Raw genomic sequence first — 8,149 nt, forward strand, 5'->3', positions numbered from 1 at the left:
TTATACACCCATGAAACCACAGCCACTATTAAGATACCAACATTTTCATCATTCCAAGTTTCCTTGTGCCCTTTCCCTTCAACTCCGTCTAAACCCTTCCACCACCCCCAGGCAACCATTCATCTGCTTTCTGTGGCTATAGATTCTTCTTCATTTTCTAAATATGTATACAAGTGGAATTACACAGTATGTGTTCTATGTCTGGTTTCTTTAACTCAGAAAAATGGCTTGAATGATATTCATTCAAGTTGTTAGGGGTATCAGCTGGTGGTTTCTTCTGATTGATCATCAGCATTCTGTTGATCAGTATTCCATTGATCCATTAATTAATGATCTATAATATTTTGAAGGTATTACAAATTAAGCTGCTGTAACAATTCATTACAAGTCTTTGTGTGGACAAATGTTTTTATTTATCTTGGGTAAATAGCTAAGAGTGGAAGAGCTGAGTTCCATACCTGTTAGGTGTATGTTTAACTTTTTAACTAAATACCAAACTGTTTTCCATTTTACATAATCACAGCAGTGGCTGAGAGTTCTGGTTGCTCCACATCCCTGCCATCACTGGGAATATTCAGTCTTTAGCCAGTCTGGGGGGGTACCTATGGATATTTTTTTGTGGATCACACTTCTACATCCCATCCCAGTCTCTCTATAACAGAAAGCCCAGAGAAAGCCTTCTAGCACCCCCACTCTGACTTCTTGAGTGGACAGTTTGCTCTTCTGTCTTTGAGTGTTCATTCCGCTCCAGACACATCTTTCGACCCACCGCAAAAGGGCTCTGCTTCTGCCTGAAAATGATCCCTAAGCTTCCTTTCTGGGCTTCCTCTTCTGTCTTGATCATGAAGCACGCTAGCAGTCATGGAACACTTTGAGTTTCCTAAGGCTACTGTAACAATTGATCATGAATCTGATGGCTTGAAACAATGGAAATATATTCTCTCACATTTCTGGATTTCAAAAGTATGAGATCAAGGGGTCAGCAGGGTTGGTTCCTCCTGGAGGAGAATCTGCCATGCTTTTTCTAGATTCTGGTGTTCCATGGCTTGTGGATACATCACTCCAATCTTGCCTCTGTCTTCTCAGCGGCTTCTTCTCTCTGTGTCTTCTCTGTGTGTCTGTGTCAAATCTCTCTCTGCCTCTCTTATAAGGACACTCGTCATTGGATTTAGAGTCTACCATATAATCCAGGATTATCTCATTTTCTCAAGATCTTTAATCACATCTGCAAAGACCCTTTTTCAGATAAGGTAACATTCACAGATTCCAGGAATTTGACATGGATATCTTTTGGAGGGTCATTTTCAACCTACTACGCTGGCTAAGAACTAGGTATGATGCTAGACATGGTAATTGACTATCTGATTTCCTCATAAAAACCCTGTGTGGCACTATTCCTATTTTTCATGTAATCCAGGCTTAAAGAACTATCCTCAAAGTCTAGTGCCAGTTGGGAGTGAAATCAGTAATCAAACCCAGTTTTTCCAGCTTCCTGTGGTGCTCTTTGCTTCTCTGTCACCGAGATTTTAAAACTTCCAGAATGCAGAAAATGCCACATGAAACATGTTTATTGAGTGGATTCACAGCATTAGAGCTATCAGTTTTGCTTCATTATTGGAAGCTCTAAAGTGGTCTTTGGGTCAATGATTGTTAATTAACACTGGTTTGTATCAGAGTCACTCAGAGAGCTTTTAAAAAAAATGCTCGGTTCACTCCTTGAGCCAATATTTTGGGGGTCTGATTTTTACAAAACTCCTCAAGTAAACCTTTTGTGCAGCCAGGATTGGGAAACTCTGGGATTCTCTACTCAACCTGTGGCTTCCATGCTGCCGACCATTTCCCTCAGATGTCCTTGGAAGTCCTCTGAGGTAGGTTAATTCCATTCAATGATCAGAAATGACCTTCAATATCTTCCATTGCCAAAGCCCAACTCCTGTTCTAGATCTACCCACCAAGTCTCTGGAAATTGCAAGATGTCTGACTTAGATTCTATCAGCCCATTTGTTCATCAAGTTAAATTCTGTAAGTCTGAAGAAATGAATGAGCTTATTTTACAGTGCTGCCCAGTCTCTGGTTCTCTTTGTCAGTCACCATCCAGGTGCTTCCTGAAGATATCGATCTTCCAGATCCTTATCTGGGGAAAGTAACGTCTCAAAAATACATCACCAGAAACTTCACACACAGAGATATAGTGAAGGACATTGTTTCCATCAAAGGGATATGCAGTCAATTGTAATTTTTCCTTTTTATATTAAGCAGAGCATTTTTCCTTCTTTTGCATAATTAGAAGTGGCAGAATGGATTTAATCTGATTTTCTTTCTCTAAAAATTGCCTAAGGATTAAAAGCAAACATGGAAAGATTTATCCCCAAAGTAAATATTTGGAGACAGTTATGGCACCTTAATCTTTGTTCCCTTGAATGCAATAATTAAGGAATTTAGATACCTATGTTCATATACTTCAATGTTCATATAAAATACCTTAGTGTTCTGTGTTTTTCAGCACATTCCAATGAGCCATGTGCTATTGAATATGTCTATGATGTTTCCTTTTTTCTTTTTCAATTTTTGTGGGTACATAGTAGGTGAATATATTTATGGGGTACATTAGATGTTTTGATACAGGCATGTAATGAGTAAATAATCACATCATGATAAAGGGGGTATAGATCCCCACAAGTATTCATCTTCTGTGTTATAATCCAATTATATTCTTTCCCTTATTTTTAAATGTACAATTATTATTGACTATAATCACCCTGTTGTGCTATCAAATCTATTATTTCTTTGTACTTGATGTTTCATTATGATTTCTCTTACCTGACACATTTGGTTGAGAAATTCCCAGTTTTCAGGTCTTTCTGTGAAAAGTGTATTATGTACAATGTTTATTGTTTTGCTTTCTTGTATTATATTAGAGTCTGTTTGCACATTTTCCATAGAGAACTAGGGGCTACTCAAAGCTGTTCTTGGAATTCAATTTTTATCTGTGCAATCTACACTCTTTAAGAAAACATAGGAAGAGATATTTGGCCCTACTGCCAAGTAATCTCTAAGATGCTTCCCAAAGTCTCTTTCTCAGAATACTCAACTAAAAGTAACAAGTTGTAATCAAATCAAATGCCTGAGTTTTGGGTCCTGCCAAATGGAAGGAAGGGTTTTTGGGAGTGTCCTTGTGCAGAATAAAAAGCCCCGAGTTTAAGAATGTGTCCTGGATTAATTCTGTTGTTGACCTCACAGCAAAATGGGCTGAGTGGTCTCATGTGGCATCATATAACCTTCTTCCCTCACGCAGCTCCAAAAAATGTGAGTGGGTTTCTGAAAACAATAGCTCCCTGGGGCAACTATTATCCGAAAGAATTGTGCAACTTCTATTTTCCACAAAGGACTCAGCAGGGAAATTTTTTAAATTTCTCCTCTAGATGTGCTGAGAGAGGGCAGTCCTCTCCTGTCTGAATGATTGAGTCCCAGAAACTTTGAATGGAGGCTTGCCAAGAGATTCCACATTGTAACTCTGTCCTCAAATGCCCACCAGGTAGAGGGTGTGGCCTGGAAAAAAGTCTGCACATAATCATTTTCCATTCAGTCATCATAATAAGTACAGTTCCCACAGTCGGTTGACTGGGGTTGTTTGGGCCATTGCAGAACTGACTGAAATGCCATGCGCTTGACCTGATCTAGTTGTTATGAAGTCCAAAAGCAAGGGAAAGCCACTGATGTTTTAGAGACCAGTGATTCGGGCCGTATTTATCACTGATTCAGATGTCTATGAAGGATTCCAAGTGACTATTAGGACATCAGACTTTCTAATGCCCAGAAGTTGCTGATCAACCGGGAATATTAGTACAGTTACAGCCTTAATTGATCACAAACTATGGACATTTTTTCCACTTTGACTTTTGAGAGTGTCAGCCAACAGCTATTGACACCCATTTTGGTGAAATGCATTGCTTCCAGGGAGCAATGACTATTTGAAAAATGTGATCTTTGCCCTAGGGGATTTCACAGCCTCCATGAGGGGAACGCTATGGGCTCACTGGTGGTGTTCAAATAAAGAAGAAAATATAAGGCAGGAAGATCTTCCTTTGGGGGTCCCAAAAGGAAGCAATTGGAGAGCAAGCCTCCATGCTCCCAGCCTCCAGGAAGCCATCAGTTGGATGTCATGGATGGATGGAGAGATCAGAGACACACAGAGTTTCAAAGCAGGAGGTAGGATTATGGTATATGGAAAGTACTATCTACATGTTTGCCAGATAATCATAACATCAAGCCATGTAGTATGACTCTTTCAGTGTCAAAACCCCCACTTAAACACATTTAAACAAAAAAAGAGGGGAGGTAGGAAATTCATTAATATTCCTAAAAAGCTCAGAATTACATGCATGCTTTGCTGGATACAGGTATTCACGTGATAGACTCAGGTTGCTGTCTTTCATCCTTTAAAGTTGAATATGACTTTGAGTAGCACATGTTGGGTGTTCTGTGATGCAGACTCTTAAGAGTTGAAAGAGACTGTAGAGATTACTTGGCGACCACTTCAAATTCCTCTTCACCTGTTTAGTGTAAGCTAAACATGGCTCACTGGATCAACTTTGGGTCATGTCCCCATTCCAGTGCCAAGAATGGTAAGCGGGAGAGGTGAAATATTTTGATTGGTCGGGATTGATGACATGTTATCCCCCACCCCATACCCAGGGTGGTTATGCATGAAAAATACCATCTGTGGCCAGAAGATGAGGCAATGGATCCAAGGCCAGAATAAAAAAATAAATCTTCACTAAAAATACCATGCATTCTGTATTTACTATGTGTTAGGAAGTGTGCAAAAAACTTTATAAATGGTAAACCATTTTAACTGTCCAAACATCCCATGAAAGTGGAATGATATTCAAAATATTAACATAGGCACCTATGTATCAGAACACATGTCGGAGAATCCCTGTGCACCTGGCAGGATCCTGGAGGCCCAGAATGCACCAGGCATTAACCCTTTATTTCCTGGATCATGGGCACTTTGGGGGAAGAGAGTTCTTACGGGAGAGGCCAGGGAAGTCGAATGGTGAAAAAGCACATGGGGGGCTCAAGGCAAGAGAGCTGTGTGAACTCTTTCAGAAGTAATTTAGCATTTTCTAATGGCTGGGAGAGCCATACTCATGCATATCAGCTGTTTGATAGCCATAGAATTAAGGACTATCTCCAGTCTACAAATGAGGAAAATTTATCTCATAGAGTATAACTTGCTCAAGGCCACATTAGTAAACTGTGGAAATAAAGTCAATGCTGGTTCTGTCTCATTCTAAAGTCCATGCCATACAAAAAAAAAAAAATTGATTCAGACATCTCCCATTTATTTTAATGTGTTTTTGTAAACCCATGGCTTGCCCTTGAACGAAAAACAGGAGGCTTCCCCGAAGACTGCTGTGGCCTCACTGCTTCCAGAGTGACTTCTATCGGTAAGACAGAACTCACGAAGATGCCCAGGATTTCAAACCTCCACCTTCCCATCACGCACTCCATTACCATAATTACTATTCCCTCAAATGCTAATGGAGTATCTAACATATTCAATATTTGCTCCTGAGAACAATAAGACATAAAAATAATGGTATAAGCATGGATCTTTTCTTGTATCATTTAGATTACAACCTAAACTTTGCTGTAAAAACTCAAAAGAAATTTTTTACTAGAAAGGCAAAGTGTTTTTTGGACATATTTTAGGAATGATTAAGACTCATTTGTAATGTTTTGTAAAAGTTGTGATTCTGGAATGTCAGCCACTCCCACCCCTCACCTAATTGTGAATTCCTCCATAGCAAGTATAAGCACTGGGGAATATGGCACTAGTCTTTTTGCTGCTTTTGACATTGAGAATGATTTCATTTCTCCCCTAATAACATTGTAGTAGTCACTGGAGAAGCATAGATGAGTCAAATAACGTCCTTAGATTATAATTATGTGGAGGAAACAGGTACAAAAAAACCCAAGAATTGTAATAAATTGTTATTATTTGCTAAATATAAAGGAGTTTTGCATGATGGTCTTTGAAGTTGCATTGCTTGGGTTAGAATCCCAGCTCTAACTCGGGAGGCTGAGGTGGGAGGATCACTTGAGCCAGGAGGTTGAGGCTGCCACTGCACTCAGCCTGGCTGACAAAATGAGACCCTGTCCAAAAAAAAAAGAAAAAAATATCCCAGCTCCAGCTCCACCACTGAAACACACTGAGGCTTAGTTTCCTAATCTGTGATAAGGGGACGTAAAAATATCTCCTTCATATGGCTGTTGTGAGGATTATTAAAACAACCCTGCCGGGAGCAGTGGCTCAGGCTTGTAATCCCAGTACTTTGGGAAGCCAAGGCAGGCAGATCACGAGGTCAGGAGTTCAAGACCAGCCTAGCCAATATGGTGAAATCCCGTCTCTACTAAAAATACAAAAATTAGCCTGGGGTGGTGGCAGGCGCCTGTAGTCCCAGCTACTGGAGAGGCTGAGGCAGGAGAATGGCGTGAACCTGGGAGGTGGAGCTTGCAGTGAGCCGAGATCGTGCCACTGCACTCCAGCCTGGGCGACAGCAAGACTCCGTCTCAAAACAAACAAACAAACAAACAAACAAAAAATCCACATTAAGTGCTTAGCATAATATCTGGCATATTCTATACCGAATGCTCTGAGAAGAATCACAGAATAGGGACATGTCAATCAGACCACTGAATTACAGGTAGCTTCCTGGAGGAAATATTACTTTAATAAATTCTGGAGGATAAATAAAAACTGAGTAAGATGAAGGAAGTGGAAAAGTTATTGAGATAAGGAATGTTAGGTATTAAAGCAAGGTAAGAAACATTAAGAAGGCAGTGGACGCCATGATGTTATCAGGGTGCTAGAATGGAGTGAGGAGCTAGAGAAACAGATTATGCCATGTTGTGTGGGCCTATGTTTCACACGTCGTTTTGTGTCTATCACAGGGTCTGTAGCAGTATCTTGCACAGTGTTGTGTATATGAGTGAATTCATGAGTGAATGCACAAATGAAAATACATCTTAGGTTCCTAGAGCTCTGGAGGTGGGGAGTGGAGAAAACCTTTGCTACTGAGCCGCCTACATTTTCATCATAAAAAGGCAGATACTACAAAGATGCTGGAGTGAAACCAGCATCCTTAATCTCTAAGAGTGAAACCTAGAAACTAGCAACAATGGAAAGTTGTCACAACCATTGGGCTGAAGTGACAAAGAAGAAAGATTGTGTCTGTTGCCTAGTGAAAGCTAAAGTGAGAAGAAGAGGTGTAGCCACAGGGGTCTGGAGGGGCACACAGTTGCTAACAAAGATGCTTCCCTGAAGCAGGGAAGGAAAAGGAAGCCATGCCGCCTCCACTTCCCACTTTTCCAGCCCACCAGTCTCCTGCTCAAGTCTTCTATTGTGGAAGTCAGCCCTCAAAGCAGTTCAAGCAGGTTTCTCTCCTAACAGGAGAGAAAACAGAGAATGGATCGGGATGGGTCAAATAAGGGAATAACCACCACAGATGTTAAGGTCATGAACACATCTTAAGATGTGCTTGGTCCATTTTAAAGACTACTCACTGGGACTTAACTCCATGTGACTTCTTATTGTCTGTGGCAATCCAGAGGTGTTGGGCTTTGGTTCAAAAGTGGGCAGAGATGGGCCCATGTGAGACAATGGATGGGGCCAAGCTAACTGCTTGAAACTGGGAATAAGTCAGTCAGAGTTCTGGAAGCTGAGAAGTCTAAGATCAAGGTGCTGGCTGATTTGATTCCTGGTGTGGGTCCTTTTCCTGGCTTGTAAACAGACATCTTCTGGATGTGTCCTCCCCTAGAGGTGGGCGTGGAGGTAGAGATGGAGGTGGAGGTGAAGGTGGAGAGGGAGAGGGAGGTGGAGAGGGAGAGGGAGACAGCGCAAGAGCGGGCATTCTGGTCTTTTTTTATAAGGGCACTAATCCCACTGTGATGACAACCCCATCCTGGTGACCTCATCTAACCCTCCCAAAGTCCCTACTTCCTCATACCATCATACTGGGGGTTAAGTCTTCAACATTTGAACCTTGGGGGACACAAACCTTCAGTCCTTAACACTACCCTATGTCCTCAATAAAGTAACATAAGTACTTTACAGGAAGAAAGCCAAATCCAGGATAAAGAA

Source organism: Hylobates moloch, unplaced genomic scaffold (genome assembly GCF_009828535.3).
Source record: "Hylobates moloch isolate HMO894 unplaced genomic scaffold, HMol_V3 SCAFFOLD_4, whole genome shotgun sequence".
Classification (NCBI taxonomy): domain Eukaryota; kingdom Metazoa; phylum Chordata; class Mammalia; order Primates; family Hylobatidae; genus Hylobates; species Hylobates moloch.